The sequence below is a fragment of the Odontomachus brunneus genome, unplaced genomic scaffold (genome assembly GCF_010583005.1).
Source record: "Odontomachus brunneus isolate Ranch 3 - 2012 unplaced genomic scaffold, Obru_v1 Obru_scaffold_178, whole genome shotgun sequence".
NCBI classification, from domain to species: Eukaryota; Metazoa; Arthropoda; class Insecta; order Hymenoptera; family Formicidae; genus Odontomachus; species Odontomachus brunneus.
The window spans coordinates 686,074-702,982 of NW_022639628.1; the positions used below are offsets into that span (position 1 = coordinate 686,074).

The 16,909-nt window shown below is 42.1% G+C and overlaps 3 non-coding genes across 3 annotated transcripts; 2 read left to right on the forward strand and 1 right to left on the reverse strand.

Moving 5' to 3' along the window:
- Positions 1-3,693: 3,693 nt before the first annotated feature.
- Trnak-uuu lies at positions 3,694-3,766 on the reverse strand. The gene has a single exon. It is a non-coding gene; the product is annotated as a tRNA-Lys (tRNA).
- A 5,876-nt stretch (positions 3,767-9,642) lies between these two features.
- Positions 9,643-9,715, forward strand: Trnak-uuu. The gene has a single exon. It is a non-coding gene; the product is annotated as a tRNA-Lys (tRNA).
- A 79-nt stretch (positions 9,716-9,794) lies between these two features.
- Trnak-cuu lies at positions 9,795-9,867 on the forward strand. The gene has a single exon. It is a non-coding gene; the product is annotated as a tRNA-Lys (tRNA).
- Positions 9,868-16,909: the final 7,042 nt, after the last annotated feature.

Consider the following 16,909-nt stretch of genomic DNA (forward strand, 5'->3'; position numbering starts at 1 on the left):
GATTCGTAAGAACTTATGAGTAGACGATTGATTTGTAAATTACGACTTTACGATTTTACGATTTACTCGTATATTTGTTTAGAATTGCAGCATTAATCAGAAACATTTATTACTGATTCGCTTTAAAAAAGTGTGAAGTATCCGAGATCAAAGATTACATCGCCATAAAGGAGTACAATTAAAAGTATTCTTAACACAAAAAGCGCGTCTTGGTACACACTATAAAATTGTTCGCATGGAGCCAAACTGGATTTTGACACTTATCGTAGAAACGATGCAGCAACGTTTACATAAACCGTCTTCGGGAAGACGTTATTCTCGCGCGGTCTGGGTCGGAAAAACAACAGGAGCTCAAAGGGAAAATAAACTAGTCTAGTTTTAATTCGATCGCACCACGCCACGTGTAGCCACGCGGTATGTGTGTGTATGTATATGTGTATGCGTGTATGTGCGGCCCGTATATATTGGAAGGGAAAACGGTATCTTGCACGCCGCGGATCGGACGGAGATACGAACGTAGGGACATGTGCTTGGCATTTCTAGGAGAAAAAAGCCGACGGGCGAGGGTGAACGGAAAAAAAGCGTGGGAGCGCGACGATCGTGGAGCGACGTATTAAACAAAGGAATTAGAGCACAGCCCATTGCATACGTGGTGCACGGAAACGCGGTGTGCCTCCGTTCTTTTTCTCCTTCGCTTGTACTCGTCTTGCATTCGCGGCGGTATAAACTTGTTGCGAGAGAGACGCGACACCTTTGCGCTCTCTCTCGTGTCTCGTCTTTTCTTTTATTTCTTCTCGATACGGCTCTTCTCGTGATACCAACCGACAGTTTCCGTAAACTCTGAGTTTTATCCACTCTCAAATGGATTTCGACCGTTTGCGAGAAAAACGATTAACGAGTGAAGAGTAAATGAACGATTAACGAGCAGGTGAGTAGGAGAAAAGACAAGTTTGTGTACACACCTCAACAACGAATGAAATAATATTTCGAAATGAGTTGGCCGTAGTTATGCAAGAATGATCCAATCCACAAGCAAGTTTCGAGAAAAATGAAGGTGAGAATTTGATACGCGATTTAAAAAATATAGATGACACTGAGGTTCTTTTGCAATCGTTCAAGAAGTCAGGCATGGTCAATTTTCTTCTTTTTAAGCTTATTGACAAGTTTAACGTGAGTAAAAAAGATTAGTAAAAAATAGTGCAACTAGTGAAAAATAAAAATAGTTTTTTTAATTAATTTTGGGCGTTCACAAGGCTTAGATCTTTCTTGTCTTATATAGAAAAACGTATAGACTACCCATTAATGAAACAAAAATTCAGGAATAATAATTTTGTAAATCGTGAGTCACTTTTGCATAATTATGACCAATTTTAAAGTTCCAAGTCGCCTACGTGCGCTTCTGTTTGGGATTAACGTGGAACATTGTCAAGATTCTCCAATAAAAAAGGTATATTGTATCGAAATCGATAAAAATAATATGCAGCTGTATACTGCACGCTATCAATAATTCGAACTTGTTTAAATTTAGATCCAAGCTGTGTCGTCTATATGACACTCGATCGATACTCAGACACTGGTGAACGCGAGTTCATAATAATTTTATATAAACAGCAAAAAGACAAGAAACTTAACACAGTTAGAAAGTCGCTCAAAGAGAGATCAAAATGTTGGCGACGTTAATAACACCGCCACGCGCGCGCGCAGCTGGAATAATTAATTGACGTTTAATGTTTTTCGCGGAGATAATGAAATGAGGTAAACTGAGTGTTTCGATTAGCTTAGTTCTTCCAATGACTATACAAACATCGCTGACACGAGCGATCATGTAGATTTTGGCGTGATTTCGTGTTAAAGCGCCCAGCACCTGCGAGGCCGTCGGGGCTTAAATGAATCCTTAATTGCGCGTCCACGCATATTTATCCGGCTCTTTCTCCTTCTCTTAACCTCGAATTACGGGCATGTGCATGTGTGTGAGTATGTGCGCTCGTGGTGTGTTTCTATCGAGGTGAGCTTCCCGTGAGCTGGAAGCGGAACCGGGCTGCTTGTGCCAAGCGCTGTGTGTTGGAAATATGGAGCGCACGTGTGCGTTCAATTTACATATATGTAGATCCCCATTCACACGTGCATGGCATTTATACGTACGAGTGTCCCACACAAAGGGACTGTTGCATTATGTATCGCGGTGCCACCCTCGTAAAAAGTCGTACGATTTCTCTTTTCACCGTTAACCCCATCCGAGTCGGCTGGACTCGCTGCCGGAATACGCCGATTGCGCAGTGCTTTTACGCCGATTTTCCCTCCGCCGGAGAAATTGCGCGGACTTGAGCTTATTTTCCAAAATCTTCCGCGCGTACGCGCAAAGTAAAGCCACGGTTTATGGGTTACAATTAGACGTCGCTTCTCTTAAGAGGAAGAGAAAGAAAAGGGAAGGGAGAGACACACGCGCCTCTAACGACGTGACATTAGTCGAGTTATAATCGAGCACAACTCGATAATAGGAAAAAAATGACGCGCTAACAAAGATGGCTATTAGTACACGTCAGGAAACTCAATTCTCGACATCGAGCGTCAATCAATCTCTAGGAAATAATTGCGCCGCGTAAATCATCGACGAAATGACCCCGTTGTTAGGCGGTCGTTCATCGTATTACCGAAGATGGAAAATTATAATGGAAAAGGCCGCCGTCTGGTAAATTGCACTTCGTGCTACATTAATCTCAAGAAATAACCATATCAGAAATTCGCATCACGGGAAAAATTCTAATACACTGAGAAAAAAATGTTTGTAACTACAATTACAAAAGGAAATAATTGCGATAAAAATTACGATAAGAAAAACAGGAAATAATTGCGGAAAAAATTACGATAAGAAAAACAATTTTTTTTATTAAATTCTATTAATATATTATTGATAATAACTTTATATATGCATGCTACTATTACCATTTTCATGTTAGTGCAATGAAAAAATGTGATTGAAGTTAAAAACAGTTATAATTTTAACCAGAATTTCAACCATTTTTTCTCTCAGTATACGGTTTGACTTTGATAGACTAAACTACATATTTGTAGTAACGTAGCTTTAAGTTGGTCTTATATACGCGGCTTGCAGTAAACTCAAAAAAGGGATATCTAAACTATCCTTATATGTAAATAACGTAAGGTCCATAGAACAATTTCGTACAGTAAAAGAATATGGAATAAAGTGTAGTCAAGCGTCTCACTTTTGCCGACATCGATTTTTTCGCGTGTGCGATAGACTTTATTGCTGTTTAGGTTACTGCGAAATTCCGTCGTTCCTTCCGCAGCAAAATTCCGCTCCTGCTTTATGGAACGGCGTCGATAATCGCCCTATCTTGGATAACGGACTGGAAGGCGGTGTGCAGGCATATCCCATTTTACGGCGGCAAATACGAGAGAGAGGATTCGCGGAGATAATGGAACGATCCGGAAGGGTGAAACGGTGCGAACGGCGCGAACGACCGAAATCACGACGGACCCCTGGGATCTCTTCTCGCGATCGTCGCTGGAATTCGCCGTCGAGTCTTTTTTTTTACCTTCCCGAGGAACAATCTTCGCGCTGAGTAGACGGAAAAATCGCGGCATGAATCTGTATCGATGCGAAATAAAACTCTCCCGCCCGACGAAGATCGGACGTTTCGATGGTGAGCGAGAGCGGGCGAAAAAAAAAATCGCCCGAACAGGGACTCGAACCCTGGACCCTCAGATTAAAAGTCTGATGCTCTACCGACTGAGCTATCCGGGCGTTGAAAGCTAAGTCTCCGTAGACTCTTACGTGCCACAACACCCTATTATGAATCTCACTGAAAGTGATATCGGCTGTCTTGGATGTCAGATGATTGGAGTGATAACGCGTTCGCGGTCACGCGGAACAAATCTGATAAGCGATCGGGATAAAAATATGCAACCTTAAAGAAGATATGCTTCACGATACGTTGAAATGTACACGGAGGAAAGGAAATAATTTATTAATAGCAAGTGAACATTACTTCAGCGAAATAAAATCTGTTAAATAAAATCTACTTTTGCGAATAAATATTTATATCCCATAAATGAAAATATTCTTTTCTCAGTGTACTTTCCAATTGTACTGTTTCCGCTTGTTGATACATTTCTATTGATTGTACTTGTGAGTTGATTTAATTTAGAGGAGAACACCGATAAATATTAATTTGACAGTCTGGCACGTTGTGGCGGCTCAGCATATTATCGTTGCAATCCCTTAAATTATAGCAGCATCTTGGAGTCGGAGCAATTATTATTATCCTGTGGCTGCGAGCACAAGATAACGCCATGTGTTCGGGCCACAGTACATTTGTAGGGAGGATGATACTCGGGACATGCAGAAATGCGCGAGCGCCGTAAATTACAAGTAACGTTGTGCAGCGGAGGTTAATCGATCTCGCGGATTACTCCTCGAGGAAGTCCGAGTCCGGCATTTAGTTCCAATTTTTCAAGTGCACAAACGCTCGCATTAACCGTGCGGTTACAAATTACGGCAATTTTGCACGGCCGTGTCAAGCAGATGTGCGCCGTGTGCATAAGCGTTATACAGGGTGACACCCGGTATAATAATCGCTTTTATCGTTCCGTCGTGCGAAATTCATCTCGAAGGTAAGCCCGCTCCTTGAGGAAGAGAACAGAAAGTAACATACGATTTTGTGATAAATTTCGGTCCTGAAGATCAGCCTGTCGGAGAAGTAGCGTACAATTAACACTTATAAAAAAAAAATGTGTCAATATCTCTGCACTACAGTCGTTATTCTTATTTTTGTAAGTACAGCGATGATAATCGTGGGGTACGATGTAGATAAAAATCAAGGCCGTTCCTGATAAGAGAGACAAGTTTAAAACGCCGCTTGATCCGTGACTCACACAAGCAACTAGTAACTTCGAGATCCGGCTAGATCCTATTGTAGAATTATTAATCTACACGTCGTCGAGTTTTATCTCGTCACCGTGACGCGATAAGCAACGAATTCAAATTTACAGTAGTCGCTCTACGGTTTTGCTTTCTTAGCGAACAATCGACGACTTTGTAGTAACGCGCCGTTGAATCATTCGGTATGAATGCAAATAGAGTGGGGAAGATCTATGTCGTTTTAAAATAATGTCTACGAGAAGCGTGTTGTACGGTGCATCGCTGTTCGCTACGAAAAATCGGGCGATTACGTAGTTGCAACCGGTCTAATACAAAGGAAGATTAAAATCGAGGAGGAAATGTATTTTTTTGCGCGATAAACCGACCAAGCCGATAAATATGACTGCCAAAAACAAAGCAACAGTCATAACGTAAGAAGCGGTCATTTGAATCCGCGATACATTACGTCAGTAAAACTTCGAAATAAAGAATCTTGCTTGACTCCCGTGATACGAGATTATCGATATATGTTTAGCTTTAAAGCTTTAAAAGCCGCAAAAGAGGACAAATTACTTTCCTTCCCACAACGGCGAATAACCTTGCGTTAAATGAGATTCGCTAAATGAGATTATCCACCGGACACTCTGTATATAATATCGTACCTAAAAATCGTACATTCGCGCTTGCTATTAAGCATGCGGACGAGTTCGAGAGAGGAACGAGTCAGGACGCTGCAAGTCCCGCGAGATAACCTCGGCAACTCGGAAAAGAAACGATCTTCCCCGACGAATAACCGCACAGATGCACAAACACGCGCTATTGTTTATGGCACCGTCCGCACTCCCGTTGCAATCCCGCGAAATCGTCAAGACGCAGTAATCCCCGCGGCCTTGACACGGAACGACTCGTGTTACAGCGGCGAGCGGGGTCGAGCCATGGATTATCGCCGGCTAATTAAATATCTGCAGTTTTTCGTTGCATCGGCTATTTGCACGAATACATTCTTCCCCGAGAGTCCGTCGTTTAACGGATGGCACGAGCAATAACTGGAAATGTAATAAACCCTTGCACCCAGGATCATCGTTCTAAGGAGTTTTTCAAGCTCTACGCGATGCCTCTCATTCGTTTCTTCATTCTCTCTTCCTCTCTCTCTTCCCCCCTCCCCCCCTCTCTCTCTCTCGTCTATCTAATTATTATCAAACCGAAATAATAGAATATTATCAATTTTTATCAATGAAGAAAAATAAGCTTGTAAGTCTTACTTCGACCTATAAAGATCTTTTGTAATTGTTCCCTGACTAGCGCGTTTTGAAGTAATTTTGAATTGTTTATAGAGTTCAAAATGACTCTAAGGTGCGCCTTCTTTGCTTCAACAGGTATTGCCTGTTCAAGGTATAATAGTCTAATAGTCTAATACTTGCAGAGCAAGAGCAGGGAATGCGAGCGGTAGGATGCTCCTACCCGATTCCATTCAAAGAGTCCCTCGTTTGTCTTACTCCCTCTTTTAATTCTTTTTCTTTTCAATTTTTTTCCTATTAATCTTCGCCGACGCATTACGCGTCTGACTGATTGTGTCTTTAGCAAGTGACGCACGGTCTCGCGGTAATCGTCGTGATTTACGACAGAGACAAAAAGCTTCTATGCGACCGAAGCCTCGGAAAGTTTAAATACGCTAATAATGAGCCGGTTAAAATGTCTACACTTACTTCTGCGCGACATTCGCGATAACCCGAAGCGCCGCCATGAATACCGAGGAAATGCGAGATAAATCCTATAGAAAGATTTTCCTTGTTTTCGGTAATATTCGCGCGCGCTTTCGTCCGTTATTTCTCTACCACACCGTTGACGAAAACGCTTCACCGTATGGGCGATATTTTCACGCAAATTAATAGCGCACAGCTGAGTGAAATTATCCGGCAGGTAATAAAATTCATGTGACATTTTCCCACGATATATTCGGCAGACATTTACCGCGGACGACGAGAATATCGGGACATTGTGAGCGAACCATAATAGTTCCTTCGATTCAGGGTCGTCGTCCAGAACCAACATTAGGTTGGGGTTTCCCGACGTAAAAATTCCTGGCACCTTGCCAGCAACTTCCCGATGTGTCAACTTCTCGATATTAGACGTTACGCGATGAAACAATAGCTGCCTTGTCGAGAAATAATTCCTGAACGCGCTCGAACAGCTGCAGCGATAGCTAACGATCGAATTGATTCAGGATAATGGAGACACACAGTGTGTGTATTTACGATTTCTCTTATCATAGCTTATCATAAAGCCATTGAACACATCGTATTTGGGGAGAAAAAGCGTGATTTCTCGCTTTTTTCAAAAATTCCGTATCGTATCTGTTGTAAATATTTTCTATGGCGAATTGCAGATTTCGCGAATAAATAACTTGATCCGACATCGCGAGTTGAAACGAAAAAATAGCCTCGAGGTCGGAGACCGCAACAAAGGAATATCCGGTGGGAAACCGAACGCAGGAGTGGCGAAATTGATTTTAGAATGCGACGTGTGTTAATTGTCCTGCCAAATTGTTTCTGGAATAAGAGTTCTTTTGTGTGAATACTCGCTACGTGGTCAAACGTAGCGATGGTGGCAGATGGTAACAATACCGTATATACACATTACATCATATTTTAACTACACGTTACGTCAGTATTGAATCTCGCAAGAAAATGAACTCATTTCGCGACGCATGTTCCATATAGCATGATTTATTTTTCTTTAACAACTGGCGTTAGCTGCGCGTATTTATTCGCAGCATTTTCGTGATATACAATTTCGTCTCATGGAGACATTTTCGGTGATGGGAAATAGAATAAAGTGAAAAGTAAGAAAAAACTATTAAAAAGCAGTCGTCGGTGAATAATACTAAACGTATTATTTTCCGATAACCTTTGCCACAAAAACAACGCGATGATAATTTGCAAACGCCGCTTTAATTAAATGGAATGTCAATATGTATTTCTCCACGAATGACAGAAATTGCTTACGTAACATAAGAATCTCTGGCGGAGAATAGTGAGAAATGTGTTATACTTAATACACATGTAGAAAAATATATTTTCCTAAAACATAAAAAAAGTGTTTAAGCTTAATTTGTAACCTTTTCGCTCATATGAAAATACATAATGCATAATCATCAGAATATGATACATTAATGACATCGACTTGGAATTCAGTGTGACGACAAAAGAGGTCGAAGTGACTTGTAGCAAGCGACTGATAACGTATGATTAAAACGTACCACCCACCGTAATCGGCGACGAGTCATGCAATACCGCATCAAATTCACGTCATTTTAACGATTACGGCGTTTCGTAGAAGCGTACACAAGTGAACGATAAGTCCAGACGAATAAAAAATACTTGAACGACGATTAGTCCGGATGCATGAAAATGGCAAAGTCTTAAGATTAAAATTAGCATAACTATCGATAGATCGACCGGCTTATTTTCCACGAATTGTGTCAACATTTCTTGATCGACGTCCAACGAACATAATATATAGTAGCACTATAACTACTCGTACCGCGCGATACGGAAAAAACAAAGTATATTGAGAAAAAAAGTCAGTGTTACAGCTCCAATGCGAAATTCACGAATTTTTTCGTACGTCTTCTGTATCTACTAACATAAATCAACGTAAGAGAAGGAACGAATAAATTTAAGACGACGAGGTCATTTTCCCCTTTACGTTTCCCATTGTAGATATGAGAATCGATCTGGTGACAGATACGTCAAGTATGGCTGCACTATATCACCATCGGCCAGCCCATTCTCATACTACCACACGCGCGAAATCCGGCCGGATCGAGCTAAGCTTTTGTGCGTGAAACCAAGAGCTCGGTGATTAACCCAGAAAACCCAATGGTCTTCCTCGGTACGTCGACCCGCACACATATAGAGAGAATGAAAAGGGATGAAGGAACAACGAGGAGAAGAAGAGAGATCCGATGCACTAGACTTTCTAAGAATCACACCGTGCTAGCGAGCATCCCTTGGAAGGGTGCCAGCCACGTCGAATCGCAAATATAGGTGGATTATGCTACTCTCACACTGAGACGCGACTATATCGACTCGCAGGGATTGGCCTTAATCGTCGGCATTTCAAACTGGATTTCTTTTCCAACGAAGTAGAATTCTTTTCGAGTGGCAATAAACATTTTCAATACATGTTCAATACATTTTCAATACATTAACATTACACAAAAATATATTTTGTGTCATTGCTATATATGTTGTATAGTCAGACTGCATAGTATAATATAAATATATAGTTTCTTATTTAAAAAGTATTTTATATTTGTATAAGAAAATATGTACCACTGAATAAAGAATTCTTATTTCTTAAATATTCTTATTCTCAATGTATAGACGGAGAAAATATAAATATATTTTTAGAAAATATATTTTTAAAGTTACTAATAAAAATTTTTAATAAAAAAATAGATAACTAATTTGTAGTAATTAACTATCTTTTCATATTTCATATGTGGTATTTATATTTTGGTCAGGTAACTCAAATAAACTATTAAAAAATATGTTGCTTTCAGCGGAAAAAATGCTTCTTAGCAAAATAGATTTTATTAACAGTTTACTACTGCACTGTTGGAAATATAGTAAAATTTAATAGAATTTATATAAAAATAAAATTATAATATTCTTTCCCCGTTTTTTCCTTTACACAGCCTATTACTTCGGGATGTATAGTTTGTCTTTAACAAATAAGATACCTGTCAACGAGTAGCCCGGCTAGCTTAGTCGGTAGAGCATGAGACTTTTAATCTCAGGGTCGTGGGTTTAAGTTCCACGTTGGGCGAATTTCCTTTTTAATATTTTACCAGTTTTTTCCGCCGACACATTTTACTTTCGTCAAACGAGCAACCTCCAAACGTGTAGCCCGGCTAGCTCAGTCGGTAGAGCATGAGACTCTTAATCTCAGGGTCGTGGGTTCGAGCCCCACGTTGGGCGAGTATAATTTTTTTTTCTCACAGGTACTTTCTAATAGGCGATAGCCACCTGTTCGAAAGTAATTCGCGTGTGTCGATTTCGCAGTCGATGGTCATCAAGAGCAATCGACTATGCAAAAATATTATATTTTGACACGCGCGATAAATATTGATTTTTGCTTATCTTCGAGTGTATTTTTCCCAAGCACGCAAACATGTAAAATCGTTGCGCTGCAATCTTATCGCAGACGGACCTTACGGGTGGAGAGTCGGGCGATACTACAGTGGTAAGTTTCCTTACGATAGCGAGCCATTCGTTAATTTCCCTGCCATCCCTTTCGGTATCGCGCATTATTACAACAGACATTACGTCAACTTACGTCTGTGTGCTTTTATCGTTATTATTGATTCATTTATCAACTCGCATCAGATTAAGACGAATATACGAGACGCGAATTAAGTATCCGAGACATCTCTTGGCAAATAATTCAGAGAATAAGGATTTTCGCGTCGATGGTCAGGGATAGAAACAACATTGGGCCATTTATACGCTTAGCTTACGCACAAAGTGCGTCTAACCAACTTCAAAGTGTTTGTTATTTCCGCGGGTTCGATGACACGTCATCACCACACACGCGGCAAATGCTATCGAGACGAATCTCCTGTAGACACGTGGAATGCGTGGGACAGGTGCGCCACGCGTCGTTGCATGCGAGAATTCCAAGGAGTATGCGGTGGAGGAGGACAAAGAGGACGGGGCAAGGCGGAAGGGAATGGATCCAACACGGTGCAGAATAGAACACCGGGGTGCCAGGTGTTTCCGAGAGGTTATTTTCGATTGCAGTTTCACTGAGTGCCGGTGCACGGGGAGGGCCCGCAGAGAGGCGTGTATTTTTAGTGGTTGCACGGCATGCGGCACACCACCGCGACGTTTCGACACGAACCGAAATAAGATGTTTATCGAATCGCTGGTCGGCCGGATCGTCGGGCGAGGTGGTGGCTTTCGGGCGAAAGTGGATCGACCGACCGAGGGTAGCGCGATCGAGAAAGACGATTCGCGCGGGGGTGGACAGGCCCTGGCGATGATTGAGTGGCCCCTTTTCCCATAGTCAAGTAAAGCGATACCACGCGGGGCTGTGAGGCTTATCAACCTGAAAAGAGGGTGGTTTTGCGCTCGTTTCAGTTCGACGACCGCTCGAAGATTCGGATTCGTGCGAGCGCTTTCGGCAGACCACTCGCGATCGCTCGCGATTATTTCGGGAAACAGAGCCGCGGGAACCTCCTACGCGCGCGCTATCCGTTCTATTAGAAATGCGGTGGGTCATTGACGTTACTGTGCTGAAAAACACGTATGTTGTTTTATCGATTAGCAGTAGATTGTCAATCGATATCGCGACGACCTCCTGTCGAACGCAACGCGCGGACACGTTTCTCGTCGTTTGATCCATTTTTAATTGTCGACATGACACAATTACGAGAAATACGCACACTTCTCGATGACACAACTTTTTCGACGCGCACTTGGTCTGCTGAGGCGAGGATATAAAGTGTCGATTAAGTTTATCTCGCCGACGATTAGATACTTTCGGGGCGGCTGGCCGACCGTCGCCGTGCACTTATTGAAATGGGGGGATCGAATCGTGATTCTCTGAGTGAAACGTCGCGCGCGACGCGCCTTTATTTACTCCCGGAGATCGATCGACATCGATCTGCTAAACATAGTCACGACAAGCGGGACGACGGCTGAGAAAGCTCGCGCATGGCAACAATATGTCCGTTTGTCACGGGTAACACGAGACACGATTAAAAAAAGATATTAAAAGTTCTTTTCTTATCACACTGTCGCGAAAAATAAGTTTTATAAAAATTATTCGACGTTATATCATATTCTATTTAAAACTAGCTGTTTCATAAATTTTTACTTTTCTGTTAGGGCATAAAAATCTAGAGGAACAGTGCAATTTTTACTGCAAACGGATCTCTACGAAAATGAATACTTAGTGATTTTCGAAGTATCACGAAGGCACAACATCTTATTTCTTGGATTTGTAATACTTTTGCGCCAAGATACATGGGAGAATTAGGTCGATAGTACTGAAACTCAATCTATATTGTGAAGCATCTGGGAGCTGCGAAGCTCACTGCGAAACAACTCCAAGCTGCTTATTGACTTGTTGTTTTGCTCCGTCGCGAGAGTTCAAGAGTACACAAGTGGCAGCAGATGGCGAGGATTCAAGAAAAGTTCGTCTTAAGAAACTTAAAGTCGAGAGGATGCGTTGGATCCATGCGTTAGTACCTCTCTCTCTCTCTCTCACTCTCACTCTCTCCCTCTCTCTCTCTCTCTCTCTCTCTCTTTTTCTCTCTCTTTCTCTCACGCAGCCAGAAGCAATTTACTGTTTACTTCCATGCATTAAATGCAACTCACGAAAGAGCTGCTCTGTGAGATTACTGTTGTAGTGATGATATGATATTTCCGCACGGACGGGGAGAAAACGAGGTAACAGACGCAAATTAGATAATCATGGGAAAATATATCGATCATGTTTTCGAAATAAAAAAGAAAACTCATGCCTTAAAGAATGAGCGACCGGTACAGGTATCGTTTTTCACTTTTGACATTCACATTCAAATACAAAAAAACGTCACGAAAGAAGCCTCTATAATAAGCGACTCGTCAGAAGTTTACCGATCACGCGTGCCGCGCATGACGGCGCAGCGATAGTGCGAGGGACATAACATGTTTGACGGATTTGTTGCAATGGTTCACAAATAGAGAAGTCGCAAATACTGTTGAGTACATATGAGTGCGTAACTATTTATTCCGCAAGATTTAAATAGCCGACATTTCTATTAGTTTAACCTCCGATGCCAGTGATCGACGAGACACCCGACGCTTCTGAGACATCGCATGTATTATTTTTCTATTTTCTTCTCCTGGAGAAACTTCTTCCCCCTCAAAGTCTTCTGAGTTAATTCATAATAGTTCTCGAAAAGATTCAACATCAAACAACCCCGTGATTAATGATTCTTCGATATTGTAATAATTATATTTCTTTCTTTTCCTCTCTTATGAATCTCGTACTTAGCGTGTGCGAGATGAAGCGCTCAAAGTTATGACATCCCGTATATTATTATAACACATAACTCCTGACCCGATTTTAAAACCCGAGGGGTTACTTCGCGAAGCGCAATCCGAGTAGCGCGTACAAAACGCTGCAGTAGAACATGCAGACGTCACGTGATGAATCGTCGAACCGAATGAGTGTCTACGCACGTGCGACACGCACGGATGGGCGCTCAATATGGACGACGTCGGCAACGAATATATTTCGGCGTATACCTGCTTCTCCGAGAGCCCGTTTTCAGGTGTCTATATCGAGCTGCGGCAAAATACAATAACAAGAGAGAAAGCGAACGTCACTTACAGAAAAAGGAGGTCGGATTGAAAATACGCCGGCGAGAACGCGGTCTAACCTCGGCCTCGATCCCTTCAGAGATACAGAAAGAGACGCGAAGAGATCTTCACGAGTCCCCTCGGATACAGTTAACGGTCGTCGAATTATTTAATTACCGAGTACACAGCTCGACACCCAGGCTCTCCCTCCCCCCTCCCCCGATTACCAACGAAACTTTCGTCGGAGTTTTATTTGAAATTAATACTTTCTCTGTTCCGAATGGACATGTGTACTACATTGCAGAAACGATGTCCCTCTTTTTTCCCTTTTTGTATTAATTAAACGTAAAGTTACGCGCGAGAGAGAATCGGTTTGAGAACTCGCGCGTTGCGCGCAGCAAGAGGAACACATGCGTCACGCGGGCGTGCAAATATCGCGCGAACTAGGCAGCTCATCTCGCGACTCTGTGTAAAAGCGGCGCGCCTTGTTTGCCAATAAAATTGGCGCGCATAATTCACCATTTCGCAAATATTAGATGAGATACACTGTCGTCAGACAGTGGAGAGTGCGCGCGCATCCGCGCAACCACCTTCTGCAACATTAATATCGAAAAATTGCGGCGTCCATATCTGCAACTCGATAACGCGCAGAAATAACAGAACGCAATAACCGTCAAATTTGACAGTTAAATGAATATGGAAACACCGCGGCGAATTAAATTTATTTTTTCTTTTTTCCAGAATTTTACATGTGAACTAGTGTCAGTTTTGTTCCTCTCGGCGCAACACGATGTTTATTTCTCAATACGAATTCTCAATAAGATAAAAAGAGGCGACTACATTGTCGTGGCAAAATTAGACGCCTGCACAAGATTGATAAATGTACAATAGCGCCACCTTAAGATACGGCAGAATATATTCGTAGATTTGATAGACCGGCTTTATACTGTCCCTGTTTCTTCTGTTTGCGTTGGCACGAACGTCTGGTATCAAGTGGTTGCTCTACATTGTGAAGTGTCTTAAGACACGGCGGATTTATAGGTGACAAAAATAATAAATGTCTACACTCGCGGGGCTTAATACGAGCTGTAAAAGACGCACTTGTGTGCAGCCAACATTATTACGTAATCCTGTGACGATACAAAGCGCATCAGACTGATGCAGCGCATCAGACGGTGCAACATCGGAGCAAAGCTGCTCACATCTACCCACGCGTATTATAGAGCAAAATTATTATCGACAGACAACGCCACTTCTCCTTATTATTATCGATGAATTTGCCTGCTGAATTTTTCAAACGCTACACGTAGAACGAAAAACCACGCTGTCGACGTATGAAAACATATTAAACCGATATATAAAACTGACATGTAAAACCGATCGCTGTGAATCGTTGAATACAAAAATTAGCAAACCGTCTGTTATTAAATTCTCGACAACGTTTCGCGCATATTTCCCATTCGCCTCTTAATTATAGCAGCTTATGCACTCTCGTTCATATTGATCCTTTTTATTTTTCCGCCCAACTGCAATATGCATTTTGAATAACGCCAGTTAATTTCCTGTCTATCTCGCGACCAGTTCATATATGTGTGCGTGCGTGCGTGTGTGCGCGCGTGTATGTGTGTGTGTGTGTGTGTACCGGGTAATCGTGCCGTCGCGCAAAAAGCGATACGCCTCGAAAGTTGGTTCTTAATTAATGACACGCCTAATACGAACGAGTATCGCGCGATCGTTATTGTCGAACCCGCTGCATCGGATCTCTCGCTGCGATCGTTCAGCTGATTTTCTTCTCGCGAGTGAAAGCAGCACGAGCGGCCCGTGATACTTCGCAAGTAGGCGCCCGCGTCCGCTTTCTTAGAATCATATTAATTGCAAACTCGCGCCGCTAATCGCTGGGAGTTTCCTCTTTCGCTCTCCTCCTGGCGGCCCCGGGAACTGCATCTAATTGCGATGACCATCGCGAGAGCGATACCGGGGATGTAAGCACTGTGGACGAGAGCGGAAAGGTGTAGCATCGCCGGTTTTTCTCGTATGCGGCGATTCCATTGTGAGCGCGTGCGCGCAGCGAAATTACGCCGGTGAAAGTCGGCATCGCGCGGCGATAAGCGTTAGCCGCGTTAGCGTGATGCTTATCGCCTACCATAATAACTAATTAGTCATCGTGACTGAGATATATCTCGAGCCGTTTTCCTGGCTCGTAAGTCGCCGGTGTGACTCAGTTGTGAACTGAACTTGCTCGAGCATTTCCCCTTTTCGCGGTTTCTTAGGCGATGCTATCTACAGATTATGCAGGTAGGAATTTTCACGCAGCGCACATCGCACTTTCGCGCGCGCGCAAGGAACCGCGCATTAACTTCGACTCTTTAGCAAACGCGACGCGAAAGAAAATCGCGAATTACAGCATTGACGGTAAATCGAGATGAATGCACGTGTTTTACCGCAGCGAGCGGCAGAACGAGGTAGTCTCGCTCGCTGAGAAAGTACGTTTCGGTGAACCCGAGACGCGGGGTAATTATAATTTACGGCCGGTCCGACGAGAGTCTAACGATTCCTAGAGAAGGTTCCGTAACGTCTGGTATAAACAAGCCAAAGATATCGCGCGCGATGTTAGCTCACACACAAAAATAAAGATAGAACCTCCTCCGTAGCGAGTGTTCGCGAGTATGCGTAAGTAACGGACAGCCGGACTTTATTTTTGGATCAACGGGTATATCCCGCTTAATGACGGACCGGTAGTGAGTTTGGATTAGATCTGTACCATCGGTCAAAAGTCAGTAAACCGCGGAGAAGCTAATTAATTTCAATTTCCTGTTTATTTAGAACAAAAGGTTAGATAGATATTTTTTTGCAAGACACTGATCTTGTCACTTATCAGCGCGGTCAGTGTTTTGCGCGCGAATTATTATCTTATTTTTTAAATATATCAGAAATTGTGTGTGTGTATATATATATATATATATATATATATATATATATATATATATATATGTTTGCATGTGTTTGTATGTGTAGATCTTTTTTTCTGGCGGAACAAATCCCTTTGTAGGAACAAAATTCCCAAAAAAATTTTTTTAATTCATGAATAACATTTTTGAGATTAAAAATATGCGTGTATGAAATTTAAGACCTGTTTTAAAGTTTTAAAGTTTATGTAAGTCCATAGTCCACGAAAATAATATTATTTCAAAGAATTCCGTGTTTCTCCTTCATTCCTCTTTTGTGAATTCCGGCACCTCTTTTTTCCGAAAAAGTCCTATATATGTATAAAATTTTAAAATTCATTAGAAATACTATCTGAAATATTTCTCTTAAAGAAATATTGAATTCTTCTGTCTTGTTAAATAATATGCCCGTAAAGAAAGAGTTGCCCATGACTCATCTGTGTATCGTATCCAAACAGCTTTTTCCTTTTTGGCAGCTTACCCTCAGTTAATAACATCATGATGGATATTCCTCGTTATCGCACAATAGAATCGATCTACCTCCGCGCGATTCTTCAAGAAGCGTTCGGTATATCATGAATGATAATGGCAGGAACAAATGCATACATTCGCTTTAAATTACAGTCTCTTTAATCAAGGCAGCAAACTTTGGAGCGAACGGGCGCGAGTGTATATGACTGCTTTACTGCAGCGTGCTAATCACGCTAATTACGAACTCGAATATC